This window comes from Anabrus simplex, chromosome 1, assembly GCF_040414725.1.
Source record: "Anabrus simplex isolate iqAnaSimp1 chromosome 1, ASM4041472v1, whole genome shotgun sequence".
NCBI lineage: Eukaryota > Metazoa > Arthropoda > Insecta > Orthoptera > Tettigoniidae > Anabrus > Anabrus simplex.
The window spans coordinates 625802503-625823491 of record NC_090265.1 but is presented as its reverse complement, the minus strand read 5'-3'; the positions used below and the strand labels follow the sequence as shown (position 1 = coordinate 625823491).

At 39.9% G+C, this 20989-nt stretch overlaps 1 long non-coding RNA gene across 1 annotated transcript in view; it reads right to left on the bottom strand.

Moving 5' to 3' along the window:
- LOC136857214 (uncharacterized) overlaps window positions 1-20989 on the bottom strand; it is a 48150-nt gene that overhangs the window by 5913 nt on the left and 21248 nt on the right. The window contains exon 2 of the long non-coding RNA XR_010858514.2: window positions 12175-12342. This is a non-coding gene — a long non-coding RNA (uncharacterized lncRNA). The remainder of the gene's footprint in view (window positions 1-12174; window positions 12343-20989) is intronic.

The following is a 20989-nucleotide window of genomic DNA, read 5'->3' as shown; positions in this document are numbered from 1 at the left end:
GCAATTACAGGCCAAATAATGATCTGCTGACATTTTCACCTCGTTAGCTTCAGCCTTTTATGAGGCCTTGTCATTTAAATTTAAAGGAATATCCCTGGAATGCCATTATAATAGAAAACACAGGGAATTTGATGTTTAAAACAGGGACTTTCCACAGGGTTTATTTGCAAAGCTCATTTACATCCCAGATTTATTTACTGGGATAATGATATTTTGGTTTAATTTTTTGTCTTTGTCCATCAAAAAGTGAAAAAATCTGTAAGAAAATAGTCATAGCAGTTGAACCTAAGTTGTACACAAATAATACCCTGAATTTGTAAGTGTCAAGGTGATGGATCCTCAAAACTCATGTTGAGTGTGGTATACCTTGAATCACTTATCTGGATGCAGATGCAGGCTTTGAAGTACAAATTTTGCAAAAATATACAGTACACTTGCATTGACCTTGAGCCCTATACACAACACAAGTGAGGGACTTGACACCGCTTCGGTCTATGAAATGTGGTATTCCGTTTAGTCTCTCATTGGAGGGACCACCTGAAGTTTGCTTTCTGCTTGCAGGAAGTGACTTGCAGAAACTTACCCCTTTCCTCTTCGAGGGACTCCACCAAACACTGCCTGAACCTCTTATAACTCATGGGGTTTTTACCACTTTGGTTTTGCACCACAGTGTATAGCAAGAATGAATTGACTATACATACTTCCAAATAGCTAAAAAAACATCTTTCTGTACCACTTACATGACCGTCTCATGAATTGGTATGCTGCAATATAGTGGTCAGTTCTGTCAACACCACCCATGCTTTTAGTGTAGTCTAGTACTTCACTGGGCTTGGAGACAGGTGGCTGGTTGGGATATTTAGAGGCAATTTCTGTGACTGCAAATTTGTCACCCTTGTGACAGGTACTCAGCATGGTCACAACACACTTATCTTTCCATGCAAGGGCCAGCATTTCATTTTTCTGGCAGCTGATTATATCCCCCCCTTTTCATTTTCTTTACATTACCAGATTTGAGCTTATCTGGCATGCCTCTTTGGGAGGGCGTAACAGTACCAGTTGTGACCATATTCATTCCTAGTAGTTTGTTAGCTAGCTCTGGTGAGGTATAATAATGGTCAGTATAGATGTGGTAAGCTGAGGGTGGATTATTGACATTTTTTGAGGGATGAGCACAAACTTTTCACAACCTGAGTTGTCTTCAAAAGACCTGAGTTTTCAAGAGATTTTCCCATATAAGGAATGAAATTATATAGGTAACCATTGGTACTGTCAGAAAGAGCAATAACTTTCAACCCGAATTTTGTAGGTTTGTTCGGGTTATAAATCTTGAATGAAACTCTTCCTTTGAAACTAATTGTACTTTCATCCACAGAAACGTCAGGACCTGGTTGATAAAATTAACATTTTTTCCTAATTTTCTCTAGAACACCCTGTATGTGTTCACCCTTTTCAGGGGGATATTTCCTTCCCCATGAGCAAACTGCAGATTCCAGAAAATAAGTAAAAATTCATCCCGGGAGAAAACATCACTAAAAAATTGCATTTTGTTAACCCAGGCCATTGAAAAATAGTCTTTGACATCTGGCAAGGGGGGAAGCCCCTTGTTGATGATGACACCAATAAATGCCTTTATGTCAAGCAATGTTGGGTGATGCCAATTTCTCATTCTGCTTCTTCTTCTTCTTCTTTTTTTTTTTTTTTGTGTGTGGTCAGTGTTGCCTGTATTTTCCTTTTGTCCCCATGTAATTTAGTTTCACTGAGAATATCAACAAATATTTTTCAAAGTGTGATGGTAATATTGGCCCTTGATCAATATTACGAACGGGAATAATATTTGTTGGCCCAGGGTCGCTATTACTCATGTCCGTCCAGTCGTCCGCTCTGTCGCTATCTGTGTCAGTGTCACTTGAGTCGTTGTTGCACTCAGGCGAGGTGGAGAAACAATTTTCGTCCTCAGACTCAGATTCACTAAAATCAGCCACTTCTTGACCGTATCATCCAATATTGATACTATGTCTGTATCACTGATCTGTTTTCGCGATGCCATTTTACTGGAAAACTGAAAAAATACGTAAGAAGTACGCACACGAGAAAACTGCGTCACGCAACGTATGTATTACGTAACTCCCACAAACAGGAAAACAAACTCAGCAACATACTGCAGGGATTTCCCTCACCGGAAGAGTTGAGACAAATACAGTAGAGACAATACGCGACACTTACGGATTTAGACTTGTTAAAATGGGAGACAATTCGATGGTGGCGCTCCTAGTGACCTGACCTGAAAAGTTGCGCTAAATTCAAATATCAATGGAAATGCATATATGAAAATGGATAAATAAATTACGTCTAGAAAGAAAGTATTATTGAGATATTAATTTCAAAGTTGCTAAAGCAATTCTGGATAAATGAATGAAGAATTATTTAAAAGGTTATTATTTAAAGACTGAAATTAGACATATAAACAAGATGTGAAATGGACTGATCTTTCATTTATGCATTACTTTTTTGCTTAAGCATTCCTGCCGGAAATTTTACGATTAGATTTGTTTTTTTTTTCTCGTTTAAAAAACATTGTATCATCACATTAAGACACTTGTCAATAAAAATATCGGCACATTCCTTACACAAGAGCCTCCGTGGCTCAGGCGGCAGCATGCCGGCCTCTCACCGCTGGGTTCCGTAGTTCAAATCCCGGTCAATACATGTGAGATTTGTGCTGGACAAAGCGGAGGCGGGGCAGGTTTTTCTCCGGGTTCTCCGGTTTTCCCTGTCATAATTCATTCCAGCAACACTCCAATATCATTTCATTTCATCTTTCATTCATTAATCATTGCCCCAGATGGGTGCGACAGGCTTCGGCAGTCGGCACAATTCCTATCCTCACCGCTAGATGGGGGTTCATTCATTCCATTCCTGACCCAGTCGAATGACTGGAAACAGGCTGTGGATTTTCATTTTCATTCCTTACACACATGATGCAATGAATTAACATTTAAAAGCTGGATAATTTTCCTCTTAACATGAAGCCTACTAACAGAAAGAAAATCTATAAAATCCCGGCTTTAATCTGAGAAGAGGGATAAAAGAAAGTATGAAAATGTTGTCGATAGTGATGCTTTGAGGAATATTTACATGTTATTAGAGTAAAAATGTAACATACCCTTGGCTGTATAGTCAAGGATTTTTAAAGTTGCTGGCCTGGAAATGATCTGAACAGATCTTATAATTCTTATATAAGCATAACGTCCCTTCTTTCCTGTACACCTTATCCAAATCACTTCAGTGACATTTCAAAACCCACAGATCACACCTACAACAACACATCGGTATTGAAGGTTAACTGCTGCACTATACAATAAAATATGCTTATTATATTTTAAGCCAGTTAAAATATGGGTCGAGCAGGTCAGAAGATTATGAAGTACTATAAAAATCTCTTTGTCACTGGAAGAATATATATCGTCCCTGCTCTGGCAAACTAACGAATCTGAAAATTGTCAAAAGGTTAGGAGAGCTGAAAGAAGTTGTGATTACTCATGTCAAATCAATTTTTATATTTAATTATTGGTTTTATGTGTTAGGCATACAGAATGAGCTGCAGATGTGAGACTTTGTCAGAGGGTAGACAATATATAAATAACAAAATGTAGACCAGAACTTCAGAACTACAGATTCCTTAGTTTGTCAGTTTCGCTAGTTTGCCAGAGCAGGGACGATATGCAAACACAATATTACTTACATTTTCTTGTTACGACGGTAGCGAAAGAAAGACCGCGCATTCTTCTCTACTTCATAGTTAATGCAGCCAAACACACCACATACCTTTCCCCTCATGTTGAGAGGAGATATCAAGAAATGACACACGCTACTATTTAAAGATGTCAACTCACTGAAAATGCATAAATAACACCAAAAACTTCACACACAAATACACGTGCTCTTATGACAGAAACAGTAGTTCTCAGGTCTACCCGCTAGAGTGAGCTCTAATAGCTGTCCCTCGATATCTCGCTGAGTGTCGCGTATTGTCTCTACTGTATTTGGTTGAGAGAACAGCTCCTGCCATCTCTGAGCATATTTGGGTACCTCCTCGGCTAATAAACCCGTGATTTTCGAACGGAACATATGTACATTTTTCTGCCCGGAGCGTAAGAAAAGTCGACCATATATATATGTTTCCACCCGCAAATTGTTAAGTTGCACAATGGGGGACTAGATGGCTGCGACACCTAATGTCCGAGATTTGGAAAAATTCTGGGCAGACACTATATGATACGTATGTCATTACGTACTATTACGTTATGTAAAATTATGCTTCTGATATGAATAAATAAATAAATGGACAGATGGTGTGGACTAATATTAGTAGACAAACAACTGTGTATAAAAACGGTGCAGTAGTGAAGTCAAGTCAGCTTGCAAACATAGAATAGAAGGCACATCAAAAAAAGACTATAGGGAATTGTACATAGATGAATGAAATAGAGCAAAACAAATAATTGCCGAGTCCACGAAGAAATCATGGGAAGATTTTGAAAACTACATGAAAAGGCTAAGTTAAGTGGCAACAGATAGCAATGAAATTATGCTCAAGGAAGTGGAGAGGATAATAAATAAATTACAATGTCATAAAGCAGCAAAATTTTTTTAAAAAACTGAATAATTGTCAAATGTTGATTACTTTTTCTTTGAGTGAAAATATATGGTGTGACCGTTATGTGAAGAATAACCTTCTTATAGTTCTTATAGCTGTTCTTATTTCCCATTGATGGCATCCAAACACAACAAAACTTGCCAAATCGATAAATAAAGCTTTGACAGATTGATTTCAGTATTTTGTTTTGAGAGTCTGAAATGATATATTTTTTTGATATATTCTAAAATCAAACTTTTAGATCTTGTTTACACAAGCTACGCAAGTGTCAATATGGTCTTTTCTGTGTGCATTATTGGTGGCATAAAAACTAATCCGGTGAAAATGAAAATCCACAGCCTGTTTCCAGTCATTCGACCGGGTCAGGAATGGAATGAATGATGCCCCCATCTAGCGCCGAGGATAGAAATTGTGCCGGCTGTCGAAGCCTGTCGCACTCCTCTGGGGCAATGATTAATGAATGATAGATGAAATGAAATGATATTGGAGAGTGTTGCTGGAATGAATTATGACAGGGAAAACCGGAGTACCTGGAGAAAAACCTTTCCCACTTCCGCTTTGTCCAGCACAAATCTCACATGGAGTGACTGGGATTTGAACCATGGAACCAGTGGCGAGAGGCCGGCGCGCTGCCGCCTGAGCCACGGAGGCTTCTCTCTAATCCAGTATAATATAAAAGAAGAGTTTTGTCTGTACATTGCTCAGAATTTAAAAAAAGAATGGTATTTCTGAATCAGTCATATCCACACCTAACAAGGAAATGCACTTTTTAAATTTTCCATAATTTTTGTCTATCTGTATGTACACACATCATGAGAAAAAGGCTGAAGAGAATTTAATAATTGGTATGTAAAGTCGAGGAATGACCAACTACAATCTAGGCTATAAATAATTTTTTTCACGTTGAGTGATATGGCAGTTTAGGGAAAGGCCTAAAATTTAATCCTCAAATATTTGTTATTAGCGTTCCTATCAATAAATACTGCATAACAAAAGTTATAGAGAATTAAATTTCCAATCAGTTACGTCTTATACATTTTTACCGTACCGGCTATGATAATGGAGATATTCATATATTTCAATTTTTATTGCTAAATCCGTACCAATGCCGAGCCATGAGAAAAAGGGTAAACAGAATTTAATGAAAATCGGTATGTAAAGTTGGGGAATAAGGTACTACAGTCTAGGCTATAAATAATTTTATTCACACAGGATGATATGATAGTTTAGGGGAAGGCGCCTAAAATTTAATTTTTATATACCTATGTTAATGGCCCTATCGAAAAGCACTACATAACAAAAGTTATAGAGAATACAATTTCCGATCAAGTCTTATTCAGTTTTACCGAACCAACTACATTAAGAGGGGTGGTGGTGATTATTGTTTTAAGAAGAAGAACAACTAGGCAACCATCCTCTATACAACACTAATCAGAGAGAAAAAAATGGAACGAGTCTGACACTTCAAAAAATGAATGTATCGGCCAAAGAAAGACAAGGACCACGAAGGGCATGAAAATGAAACACTCCCTAGGCCTCCATACGTAATACTATTGGGGTCAGAAAAGAACAACAGTTGACCAAAGGAGGTAGGATAGGATAGATGAAAGTGAGGAGCTGGCACAAGGAAATGGAAGCAATGCTAGAACTCAACTAAGGGCATCATGGTAGCCAACCCACGCTCCGAAGTTTAGAGCCCTCCTGGGACCCGTTTTAGTTGCCTCCTACAAGAGGCAGAGGTTACCATGGGTGTTATTCCACCGCCCCCACCCGCAAGAGGAATACTATAATAAGGGAATTCATGAATTTAGATTTAGACTTTTGCTGCTTAATCCCTATCAACGCCGACATGGAAATATTTTTCAATCGTGTTAACTGGTGATGGTTTTTGTCATGATTGTCTTAAGGTGTAAAAACGCATGGTCATCGGTCTATATCGACAAGGAAAATTGTGAAGATGATTATAAAAGTGACAAAAAAATTGTAAAAGAGTGATTGCTTGAAGAAGAAGACGACGACAAGAGGGAGTCATGAAAGAAAGGACGACTTCCTTTACATTAGATGCCCTAATATCAGAGAGTTGGAAGAAAACTAAATTTGAAGGCCTACAATATTGAAAGGTCATAAAACTGATCAACAATAACATTACATTGACCATTGTTTGTTGTAATGTTCTTTCTCTCTTCAACTACCACTCGTCTCCGATAGATGGGGGGCATTGTTTGTTGTAATGTTCTTTCTCTCTTCAACTACCACTCGTCTCCGATAGATGGGATTACTGCTGTGTACACGGTATAACAGCCTGCCTGAACATTGGTGGGAAGTAGCTGGGGATTTAGATAACTTTCTTCTTTAGCATGCCATTCCTCTGGTTTGTAAATTTTTTGATACTACTGGTACGTAACACACTGGTTCATCGTAGTATTCCAGCTATTCGATCTCTACTCTGAGGCGTTCATTGGAATGAGCAGTGTGCACACTTAATGGAATAATGGCAGAGGAGTTTTCACGGCTGTCTGTGGCCTGGTCATTCCAGCTCTGGAACTTTGGACTGTTAAACCATCAGCGTAGTACTGTTCTTTAAAAGTGAGAAAATATGCATTTTTTAAATTTGATCGACAATTTCATATGATAACATTGCTTTCAATTGTGCCATTCCTACTGACGCCACTGTAACGACCTATGTTGATTTCAGTTGGAAAAATCACAAATATAATTTTTCTGAGGATGTAAAAAAGGCAGGTGGAGAGCGAGTGTCTGCCATTACAATGAAAACTGACGAATTTGATTTTGACTGATAGTAGGCAAAAGGGCCTGACATTACAATGAAAATTTCCTAATCCGGTCTCCACATGAGAAATGACGCATGGTGACTTCCTCATCGCGTTTCTGGGGGGTAACGGTAAGGACTATGCAATTTAATACAATCTTACCCACAACATGTACACTACTTAACCTAGAATTCTGTATACAATGTAGAATTCCATAGCGAAGCATGTGCATATCAGCTAATTGTGAATAATTCTGAGAGAAATGGCAAGGCTTTGGATAAAATAAATGCAGATTGCATTTCAGATTATGAAAATACGTTACTGACAGATGCAGTGATAGTGAAGATGATGAGGACATTTGTAGGCCTATGATTGCTTACAGGTGTTATAAAGGAACCTACTTTTGAAATGTATTGGTCTACCTCCATTTAAATAACTCTTGATTGAGACAAACAGAAATATCTATGCAATGACTATGTAGTGAGATTTTAAAATCTTGATCAGTTTGTCTATTATGTGACCATTATGCAACGAAATGAAGTATAATAGGTTTAGAGTGGAATCTGAATAGGGTACTTTCTAATTTAATTTGATTAAAACAGTACAACCTTCTGATCTGATTAAAACAGAAATTGCAACTATCTATAAGCAGGAAACAGGAAGTTTTGCAGCAACAATTGAGGTATTTGAGCGGTTGGGCAAGATACGAGGGAACATGTTAGTAAAGTCGAACAGATTGAAAGAAGGCTTGGGGAGGTCAATGAACTCTGGAACAAACAAGAAACGTTGTCACAGGAGGCAACAGAGAAAGAAGAAAAATTACAGGAAGAATTGAGAATAATGAAAGAGAATGCTGAGAGAGTAGCGGAAGAAAAAATTTGAAGTGCCAGCGGGTGCTACGACAAGAATTTAGAGGTCAGACGGCAAGAGAAGTGGCGTAACGAATGGTTTGTGCAGTAGGGACCAAGATTTACCTCAGTTTTCTGGAAAACAGTTCAATCCTATGGAATTTGTAAAACTAGTTGAGAAAAGATTTGCAAGTAAGTTGAGGAATAATATTATTGAATGGGAATACGTGCTGGAGATCTTGTCGAATGTTGTTATCGGTAAAAGTAAAATATGGTTTCAAGAGGTTCACATGCATGTTACAAAGGAGGACAAGATCAATGGTGGAGAGTAATCTGGTCAAAAACTAGCGAGGCTTCAGAACATAGAGAGAGCGGCTGTAGTGACCAAATATTCAATATGCAAATAACCTAAATATTCTAGGAGATGGGTAAACAGTTAGCGTTTCGTAGATCTAGAGGAGGCACTGACAAGAGTACTATGGGAAAAGGTATAATCCATACTGAGAGGATTATGGGATCAGTGAATGTTTATTACAGCCAATCAAAAACCTTGGTGCAGACAATCAAGCCAGAGAGAACTGATGGTAGAATGCGATCTTGATGTAGTATATATACAGTAGAAGTCTGCTATAGCGAGTACGGCATATAATGAGAACTCCGTTATAACAACATGTTTTGTCTGTCCCTTCAAAAGTAAACTGTGTATTATCCTTTGGTTACAGCAAGAGCCCTATCTCTGGCGCATCCGTTATTACGAGCGATTATGCGTGCACGGTTTATTTTCGTTATTGATATTTATGCACCCCAGCAATTATGTTGTGTACGACCGATCACCTTAGATATAGTTTTCTCGCTATGTCCACTAGCGAGCTCTCTCGTTGACATCCGAAGGCGATGTCAGAGTCGATTAGTAATACCCATCAACTGCTGTTCTGTAAAGAAAATTTGAAATAAAGGAGAACATGTTTTCGTAATAAGTGCATAAATGATATGTCCGATTTGTTAACTCATTAAAAATAAAGGCTGAATAAACGATCTGTTAATTTTAATGCTAAATACTGCAATTAAGTCAGAATGAGATACACCTCAAGATATGGCAGAGTAAATCACTGATTTCAAATGACAGTTTATATTTTCTTGCGTCTAGTTAAATTTCGGAAAGGCTATTCCCATGTCAATTTTTAGTGAGGTGAGGAGGTTATAATTTCTCTACATGCGTTTGAAATGTTTTCATAATACATATACGGTTAGGTTAGCTGACACTGTTTGAAGAAGAAAACTGAAATGTTTGCCACAGAAGCCTCTGGAGTGATACCATATTTCTCTGAATCCTAGCAGACGTTTTTTCTTAGAATTATATGTGAAAAATTACGGGTCATCTTGCATTCGCGGCCTAACAGTAATGAACATACTGGCAACTACCACAGTAACCACACTGCTTCTTTTCACCCCCGCGCGCACGCATAAAAAACTCGCTGACAATAAACGACCGCCTCTTTATTACACAATCGTTAGCCACGGCAACCGGTTGTACAATGCCTCTGTCTAACATCACTAGATCTCGGCAAATAGGGAAGAGAGAATGACGTCCTATTAGCCTCTACAAAAAGGTTTCTCAACTCTGTAGAATGGCATCAAAACATGCGAGCCTTCTAATTCTTAGAAAGGCCACGGCTCAGTGGCAGAGTTATAATGCGTCTACTGTACCTGACACTTAGTAAAATTAAGTTTTATAGACAACAGGAATATTTTTGTGATGGATCGTTGTATTGTAAAGATATGTGGAATGGGTACTGCCGGCAAATATTCAATGGGTTCTCGTCGATATTATGATGCCAATTTTCAGATGTTTATTAAACACTCGGAAATGTAGAATAATTGTGCAGCCGCAAGAAAATACGACATAGGCCTAACTAAAGCCAATGTTCAGTGTTAGCGTGAAGACAAAGATAGCTAAAAAATGCATACTATACAAAAAATCCATTCAGTGGCCCGCACCAAGGACGCTTTAGAGAAGTCGAAGATGAAATAGTGAGGTATGTGTTCGAAAAACACAAGGGCGAAATGGTCATATCACGGCACAGTAAACTCGTTCGTTGACCTTCAACACCCATTATTAGGCCTATACATCACTAGCCACTGAAGTTGGCTAAACCCGGCAAGTGAGACATGTGTAGTGGCCGCTTGTAGCTGATGCTAAGTAAAAGTAACAGTTTTATAGAAGCAAGAATATTTTCCTGATGGGTCATCGTATTGTAGAAACGCGTGGAATAGATATTGCCAGCAAATTTTCAACGGGTTCTCTTTGATAATATGATGACAATTTTAAGTTAATGGTTATTAAACCCATGGAAATAAAGAATAATTATGCAGCTGAAAAAAAACCACGGCATAACTAAAGCCAGTGTTCGGCGTTGGTGTGAAGACAAAGATAGTCTAAAGCTGCGTACTGTACAAGAAAGGCATTCATATTTTACAAAGTACTTTATAAGACATTTAAATTTTTTGAAGGAAAAAGTGGGGGTCGTATTGCATTCAGGGTCGTCATGGACGAAATTAAATGTACACTTTCACATAGTATTGGATTTCGAAAAATAACGAACAAGTAAGCCGTAGTGTGGATATCATCCACGAAAACACAAGTTTTGAACAAACTGATTGCCGTTTCATACCGATTTTAATGTGTATAGGGGTTTTCCTGACTCTTACAAAAAATCGGATATAATGACAGTCTGCTATTTTCACTGTTATGAATTCTTGCTATAGCAGACTTCTACTGTGTACATACATCTTTGAGCTGTTTGCGAGACAGGTTTTTCTCCTTTCCTCAGAATATTGTGGCAGTATTTTATGTAACAAATAACAAGGAACATGCTGATTATGTAGAAAGAAATGCACAAAACGCAGTGTTGGGTCTTTCTTCTACAATCCATACTGTTATTACCAACCATTCGTTTCTCAAACAACAGCAGCTCCATAACACTAAAATGAAATTAAGCACAAAAGAACTTCCATGCTTTCTCAGGTTAGGATGCTAACTGAGAAAGGTACTGTGAAGGAAATGTAAACAATGTTACCAGAAGTGGAAGGGGGAGCGCATTCATCTCTCTGTGCGTCATCCAGCAGACGAATGGTTAGTGATGCTAATGCAGGATTGATCTGACCTCGACAAATACCTTTTCAAAATTTTTGTGGAGGGATGGGAAGATTGGAAGGGATAGGCAAGGAAGAGGGAAGGAAGCGGCCGTGGCCTTAAGTTAGGTACCATCCCGGCATTCGCCTGGAGAAGAAGTGGGAAACCACGGAAAACCACTTCCAGGATGGCTGAGGTGGGAATCGAACCCACCTCTACTCAGTTGACCTTCCGAGGCTGAGTGGACCCCGTTCCAGCCCTCGTACCACTTTTCAAATTTCGTGGCAGAGCCGGGAATCGAACCCGCGCCTCCGGGGGTGGCAGCTAATCACGCTAACCACTACACCACAGAGGCGGACTTAAAGCAAAGTTATCTCCGTACAGGCCATGAAGGCCCTTGGAGGGGTGGAAGGTAAAGGCTTCCACTATCCGTAACCTCGGCACTTGATGGGATAGAGTGGTTAGCTCTACGCCCGGGTTTATGGACATACTTAACAAAAATATCTGCATCTCCAGTCAGGATCAAGAATGTTGCCCAAATCTCCTTATATAAAGAGAATCCCTTAAATACTTTCATTGCAACACCACTCACATGGGCATGTGGCCCAAACATGAGCTTATTATTAGCAATAGCAAGAAGGAATAATGAGTCAGATGGGCATGGCAGCTCAATGGCTTCACTGGTAGTTTCTATTCAGAGAGATTGTGGTTTAAATTCCAATCAGTGAATTTAAGATTTTCAAAATGATTGTCGTAATTTACCTGCAAGTTTAACATGTTCAACAGACCACTTTCTTCTTCTTCTTCTCCTTCTGTTAACCAGGAATTTTTATAGCAATCCATCTGCTAGCATATCTAGGCCTGAACATTGCATAGCACTGCTTCGGAGGTAGTGGTTGCACAACTTGGCAACCATCTTCTCTCAACAAACTAGAAACAAATAATAAAAATAAACATAAATTACATAAATTTGATGAATTTTGAAGAAGGAATGAATAAAAATTGAAGGTAAAAAGCCAAAATGTACATAAATACATCAAAAGAGAATGCAAGTTCCCTGAGCAACAGAACACTTCAAATTCACAATGCACAATCTTTAACCAGTCACTCTCACGTATAAAGTGAACAAAGAGATCAGCAGTATTCTCATCACCAGCTAGTATGTGTTTGAGCGTTGGCCACAGGATGAGTCTCCACCTTAGGCCAGAGAGATCAATGCATTTACTGAGGAAGTGGACCACAGTGAGTGAAACTGGAACCACATGAACACAATGGGGAGGAGTGGGTCTTCGCTCTTTAGGAGGTAAGAGTGCATAGATCTTCCATAACCTATCCTCAATCTCCACAAAACTACCGCCTCTCCCCATGAAGGTCAGAAAGAGGGCTGCTGAACCACAGTTGTCTTCTTAACTGCTCTTAAATAGCAATGATCTCATGTTTTTGGGAGTTCAGTTTCTAACCTGAACACCAAGGTCGTTCAGTATGGCTGACATCAAATATCCCTAGCAGATATATTCACAGGTCTAGGTGGTAGAAGTACTGCCACTTGCGCAGCTCAATCTGCCAGTTCGTTGACTGCAATCCCTATGTGGTGCCACCATCACACAACCTGGCTAGAAATTCATGGACCTGCTGCATCAGTGGGTGTTGAGGGAAACGTGAATCAATAGGCAGTAGGAGAGTGTGTGCTGGCTCATGCCTCAGCACAAACAGCAGAGCTCCAATGACAGCGAAGTGTTCTGCAGTGTATACACTAAAGACAACTAGGTAGTGAGAGCTCAATTCTGATATCATAGGAAACAAATAAGCAACTAACGTTTCCTCTCTCAGAACAGTCTGTGAAGACAAGTCACGCATCTGGATAATGGTAAACTAAGTAATGGAAATACCTCCAATTAACAAAGGCATCTGTGTTCACACCTTACGTCCACGGAGTAACCTAGCCACACATCTGGCCGCAAAACTAATCACAGGGGTACCTCACTAGGGGTCCAGACAAGACAACTGCCTATAGTCACATCCAACTCATGACACAAGCTCTCGTCCAGTTTTTGTACCTCTGGGGGTATTTGGTATCAAAGAAGCTTAGATGTTGTGGCATTTCATTCTGGCAACACACATTAAAAACATCTGCTGCCGCCTTTCTACAGATAGAACTCCCGATTCAGCGAGTAGGCTGGGAATAGGGCTAGCCCGGAAATCTCCAGTTGCCAGCCTGACTTCACTATGGTGTATACTATTCAACAGGTCGTTGCAGAACCATACACCACACTGTCCTAGTCTAAATGGGAAAGAACCGTTCCTGTATAAAAATGTAACAGCACTCATGACCAGCCTCACGAGGTGCAGATGAGAAATTTAAGCATGATAAATCTCTTCAGAGAGGAGACCTTATAGTTGACATATGAACAGCTGCCATATCAGCCACTTATCAAAATAGTCCCAGGCACTTGCAAGTATCTACCACTGGTAGGACACTGTTTTGCAAGTGAAGCTCCAGGTCAGGGTGCACAATATCAACACTGAGAGAAGTGTACATCTGAGGTTTATGTTGCTGAAGAACAAACACAATACTGTAGTTCCCATATGTCAACTGGGATGATAGCTTGCTAGAAGTGTCTCTTAGCAATGGCCATCCTTCCTGAGCTGAAATGAACAGCAAAACCATTTACATACAGTGAAGGAACGACTGCAGGCCCAGAAGCGACAACTACACTGATGATAGCAATTGCGAACAATGTGACACTCAACACAGATCTGTCGGATACTCCATTTTCTTAAACATAATACTGAGAATATGCCCTCCCTCTTCAGACTCAAAATAGCCAGAGGAATACAAAATTCTCAAGAAAAGTTGGCAAATTTCCCCAGAATCCCTGTTAATGTAGGGTGGAGATAACCCTATACGGCAAGGTAGCACTGTAAGCCTTTTCAAGGCTGAAGAACATGGTGATCAAGGGCTCCTTCCAAAGAAAGACCAGAGTAGCACTCTTCAGTTTGACAGATTGATGAGAGTGAAAACCACACTGGTTGTTAGTCAGCAGATATCTGTCCTCCGAGACCCACAAAAGTTGCCAGGTCACCATCCTCTTGAGCAGTTCCAGAGGCCATTTTCTAGGCAGACTGACCTACAATTATTCAGAAGCTTTGGATCTCTACCAGGCCTGGGTATTGGTATCACAACTCCCTAACACTACTGAGATAAAAACTCTAATAATGTTACTTGCTTTACGTCCCACTAACTACTTTTACGGTTTTCGGAGATGCCGAGGTGCTGGAATTTAGTCCCACAGGAGTTCTTTTTCATGCCAGTAAATCTACTGACATGAGGCTGACATATTTGAGCACCTTCAAATACCACCAGACTGAGCCAGGATCGAACTTGTCAAGTTGGAGTCAGAAAACAGCGCCTCATCCATCTGAGCCACTCAGCCCAGCGAGATAGAAACTCTCCCTTGCTACATATTCTATTGAATAAGGTGAGGAAATTGCTGGGACTTTGGTCACTGAAATTCTTAAGCATTGTGTATTTTGTACAGCATGGGAATCGTGTACCTGCATAATGCAGGGGTACTCTGTGAGAGGCGTGTTACAGAAATGCAAGGGTAATATTTCCCAGAGCCGGACGTATCCGCAAACTGTGACTGATGTGATGGCAATAATGGAAGGAATTAATGGGGAGGAAATCGTAACTAGTACATCTATTAATGGAGGCTCTTGGAACCAATGATATATTTGAGACTCCAACAGTATGGTGGAGTTTTGTACACATTTGTGATGATGGAGTGTGTGCCATCATGGGAGACACATGCTTTTCTCCAGTACTTATCTACATATATTGTTTTTATCTTATATTAGTTTTAAGTTTTAAGTGGAGATAGTGTTTTATAAACTAATTTTAAGACCTAAAGCATATCATTATAGACATACAATTGCATTGTCACACAGCTGCGAGCTTACATTCGGGAGATAGTGGGTTCAAACCCCACTGTCGGCAGCCCTGAAGATGGTATTCTGTGGTTTCCCATTTTCACACCGGGCAAATGCTGGGGCTGTAACTTAACTAAGGCCACAGCTGCTTCCTTCTAACTCCTAATCCTTTCATACTGCATCATTGCCATCAGACCTATCTGTGTTGGTGCAATATAAAGCCAATTATAAAAAAAGCAGCTGAGGCCATACAATTACTACTACTATTACTGTATATTATTATTTCAACAACAACAAGAATCAACATCTATATCATCTGACGGCCAAGCAGGCATCAATTTTTGGTAATTTGACAAAGTCTCTCATGGTGCATCGGCACTGCCGGTGGCTCCAAGTAGTCTACACAGAGGCCTCCACGATATGCACTAGCCATGCGTCTTGGTAGGTGTGCTAGGTACCAAGTGATGAGACCAACCTAGCTCATGGGGGCGAAACGCTGGCAACCAGGAATGAGTTAGCTGAGAAATTTATAATGTCCAATAATGGACCATTTTTATTGGTATTATAAATTTACTCATTCGGGACAAATATTTCAGATTCCCAATGGGAATCAACATCTATATCAACAACAACAGTGTCTAACACCTGCTAGAACTAATTCTTCTATCAGATCTCATTATGGCCTAATTTTCAGCTTAAATGCCTGTGATAACCTACCATTGATCGTATAGGCTGCCTAATTCTTCTATATGGTCAACATCTTTTTCCATGGTAGTCTGTCATATGCCATGTCTATAAAACAAAAACCTAACTTATTCCTCTTCCTCTCATAGAACTTTTTCACTTTTCTGTCTCTCTCCCATACTATGACATCAGGCATGTCACAACTCACTAGTCACCCACTGAACATGGTTAACAGTCATGCTCTCTCGTAGTTACATATTGAGCAATATTCAACGTTTTATATCGCAGGAAATTGTGCAAGAGCACAATACCTTTACATCATAACTTGTTCCTTGTAACTTAATAAATATACACTGAGTGGCCAAAAGTCGTGGGAAGACACTGAATGTGATGTGAATTACGAGTTGCTCCTCCGCGAGCCCTCAAAACGGCAGCAATACAGCGAGGCATCGACTCTAGAAGGTGTTGGAATCATTCTGGAGGGATCTGGACCCATATATCTTGCTCTGCTACTCACAATTGTCTTGTGTAGTCGGAGTGAAGTTTATGGAATGTACACCAGAATTGACAGCACCACATAAATGCTTGATTGGATTAAGATCGGGGGATCTGGAGGGCCAATACATGGTCGTAACTTCACTGGAGTGCTCCTACAACGATCTGCATGCCATCAAAGAGCGGTAACATGGCATCTCTATTAGAGTACTTCTAGGACCAGAAAGGGATGCAGATGGTCTGAAAGAATGTCCAAATAACGTCACATATCGCACCTGTTAACACTCCCTGCAGCCAGACAATGGGGTCTAATTGAGACCATGAAAACGCCGTCCAGTCCAGAACTGAGCCACCTCCCGCCTCGACACAACCTTGTTGACACACAGGATCCATAGCTTCCTGGGGCACACGCCATATCTTCATGGGCCTTCAGCTCGATACAACTAGAACCAGGATTCATCGGACAAAACCACATGCCGCCACTGTTTCAGGGTCCATTGCTGATGTTTGCGGGCCCATGCATGTCGTTGAGTTCTGTGTCGAGGTGTCAGCAAAGGGACACGAGTTGATCATCGGCTGGTGAAGCCTATGCGGTGCAGATGCCTCCTTACAGTCCTGGTAGAAATGGGTTGCTGACTCCCAACATTCAACCAGGCAGTGATCTGACTCACAGTAGCCCATCGAGTGCCCAGCATGGTTCTGCGGGAGCGATGTGATGTCCGTTCGTTAAACACCTGTGGTCTTCCCGTGCGGTAGTTCACATGGGTAACAACATTCTTTCTGTGATAATAAATATCCACCCTTGACACTGTTGACCTCAGAAATCCGAATTTGCGTGTAATCTCCGCAATGCTATGACCAATGCGCCGATGATCATCCCATGTTCAAAGTCGGTTAACTCACAATGTGTTGCCATCTTCATGCCATTGGTGTCTGTGACAGACTGCTCAGCTACACCGCAACGCTCCGGGGTCATACACAGCACATTTTCTAATGGGACATCTCTTCCTGTGACTTTTGGCCACTCAGCGTATCTAATGACCAATAACTAAACTGGCAACAGTTGGCATTTTCACCTGAACCAAGATATACTGTAGTATAAAGTATTATTTCTTCAATGGGTTGCAGTACAGCAAACTCTTGTGAAACCCTTGATTTCTCTGTCATGTACCATAACTACTGCATACATTCCTACACAATGTTAGGTGGGGAGAAAAAATATGTTAATGCACACATAAACCACATTCTTGTGTACCATAATGCCTAATCTGAGTATGACCTTCAGTCTAAAATCAAATACAGTACATTCATAAAAAAAGCATATGTTGTATTGATATGGTACCGATAAAATATTATGTAATGTGAAACTCATACAACGAAAATATACACTTCTCGGTAACTCTGGAATCAGTATGAAAAGAAAAACACTCAGTATGTGACTAAATCAAACAAATTAAGTAAACTCTTTAGTAAGAACATCACAAATTAAGGGCAGGTTTCAATGCAGTCACGAATCAATAATGTGCTGGTCCTTCACAAACCCTGAGGCACTCTTCATTGCGATGGGCATGCTCAGTACCAAATCATTGTGCATTTTTTGAGGCAAATGTTCCCACTCCTCAATGGCAGCATCTTTTAGGGCCTGAACTGTTAAATGATGGTTGTTGAAGGTTGGAAATTGCCCTTTTAAAAAAGTCTATGCATGATCTGTGCAGTTCATGTCCAGGGAAGACGTTGGCCAGTTCATTCTGCATATCCCACACCCCATCAGGTATCCAGTCTCAAACTGCTGTTGTTTTGCGCAGACAGCCTCTGTGATGACATTTACTAGTGAATGGATGTCTTGGAACTTTTTCCACAACCTGGAGACAACACTTGGATTCATGTGAACAACGCTGTCAACATCAACTTGTCACCTGTTCTGTTTCATCAAACTTATGATTTTGATTGGATCTGCCATAGACAGTGTATGATGAGGCAGTTTAGTGCAGAGTGCGTAGAAGCAAGGCACACCGATGAGCTTGCTTGGTTGTCACCTCACCTCTACAGCCCATCCCAGCGTACTTGAGATATGGAATAAACACATTGAAGGGAGAAAGAACATTGGAAGGAGCAAGAGGGAAAGTTGGCTATGTCCAATGTTCATACACCATAAATTAGAAATTGTATTAATTGTTTTCTCCTTAGTACTTATTACTGAACAGAAATAATAATCATAACCATACTATTCTCGATGTTATTAATAGAAATTACATTAGGTTTACTTAAACTTATGTGTGTAAATGAAAAATCCTCTTACGATATCTGAAAACATTAGGGTGCAGTCCTGCAGCCGGAAGAGCTCCCGGGATAATACGATCCATGTTACATAACATACAGTGGTGAGCGAGACAGTCCAAGTGGAGATATTCTGAGTAATGTTATTCGGCTTCCCATTAAGATATTAAAGCTTGTGTTGAAGGGTGTATCTGTATAAGTTTTTTTCATAATAGTGTTGTGTAGCACAGTGCAGTGTGAACTTGTTTTATTTACAGTATACATATTTAGCATACTAGTAATTATAAATCTGTGATAATTCTTATGATATGGCTGAGCCTGGGCCTTCTATAATTAAGCACTGGAAGGGTAAACCACTGACCAGTGTTGAAAAGACATGTGCTTTGAACATATGTAGGCAAGTAAATAAGAATCTGCAATTTGGCTCTAATTGTCTTTAGGTTGGCCCTATGGCATTGTGTGCTCACCAGTCGCTAGATGTCTACGTCTGTGGTAGGTTTCAGCGTTATCAGATCAGTACAGGTTGTGTAAAGATAGCCGCAACACTGTTTGCACCAAGGAAGAACAGCATTCCGTACGTTTTTTGTGGTGTGAGGATATACCAGAAGCGGAAATTCATAGAAGACTTTCACCAGAACATGCAGACAATGTTTTGCCACAGCAAAGTGTTTACCAGTGGGTTGAACAGTTCAAAAGGGGTCGCACGGGCGTGAAGGATGAGGAAAGATCCGGGCGTCCATCTGCAGCTGTAACTGATGCCAATATTGAACAAGTGCGTGATATAATCCTGAATAACAGATGAGTCACTGTTCTATGAATTTCTGCCCCTGGTAAACCCTCAGACCACAAAAAATGGATTACGGAAAGCTGTTCTTCCTTGGTGCAAACAGAGAGTACCGCGGCCATCTTTACGTCGCAACAGCGCAAGATGTACTGATCTGATAATGCTGAAACCTACCAGAGACGTAGACAACGATGCCATTTAGCGGCTAGTTAGCACACATCACCATAGAGCCAATCTAAAAACAACTAGAGCCAAATTGCAGATACTTACTGACTTGCCCTCATATTTACTAAGTTTTGCTAAGACTACCCAGAAGGTATTCTTGATGAAGTAACAGCTTTAGCTGCGAGTGCTTCAGGTATTTCTACGGCCAGCATCTAGGTATCGTGCAAGGAGTGAGGTAAAACTAGCGGCAAGGTGGTGATACTGCAAAAAACTGGGAAAGTGAAACAACTGACTGAAAAGGATGACAGTTTCACAAAGGATGGCATTCGTAAAAAAAAAAAAAATTTAAAAAAAATAAAAAAAATCACAAATTCTCTTTTAGGAATGAAATTCCCACATTGAACAAAATGTTATCTTCAGTGAATAGGGACAATGATTTGCCTAATTTCTCTCGTTCAAATATGTATAGGCTTCTAAAAATAATGAATTTTAAGTTTGTTGCACGAAATCATCAGTGGGCATTAAGGGCATATGAGAAGGATGAAATAGTGTTTTTGTTTTTTACGTCAACTGTTCTAAAGAATCTACAAGATCCTAGTTACATACTTCAATTATATGAAATTATATTAAATTATATTATATACATTTTCGCAACTGAAACAATTACAGGCTTGATCATTAAGCTATTCACCGAATTTCGTTGGCATTTGAAAGCACAGTGCCGGACATTGAGTATGCTGCGCTGATCTTCAGGTGCTAGCATCTTGCTTCAATCAAGCGACTCGTCTTCGACTTTTACACAATTTTGCGACTTCATATTTATTAAATTGTGTTGTGACTTCGCGCCTGATATTATATACAGGCCGGCTCACTTAATTGTTCACCTTTTCTCGTAAACATTTTGAGGCACAGTGCCGAAAATTGCGTGTGTTGTGCTACTCTTCACAAGATTGTGCCTTACTTAATATAAGTGACTGACCTTCTACTTCTTATAGATTTTACGATTTAAAATCGCACTGTGCTAATCCCCATTATCTTATATTGCTTCTTCAACTGTTTTTGTGAAAGACTCGCCCTTTTATTTTTTTCTATGCATTTTTTTTTGTCTTCTTATTCGGCTGATGATGACCCAGATTGGTGGTCGAAACCGGTATCGCTTCCGCTTATAATTAAATAAGAATGTAACACTACATTTCTTATTTACTTATATTGAATAGGTTGAACTACGTTATTTGTTATTTC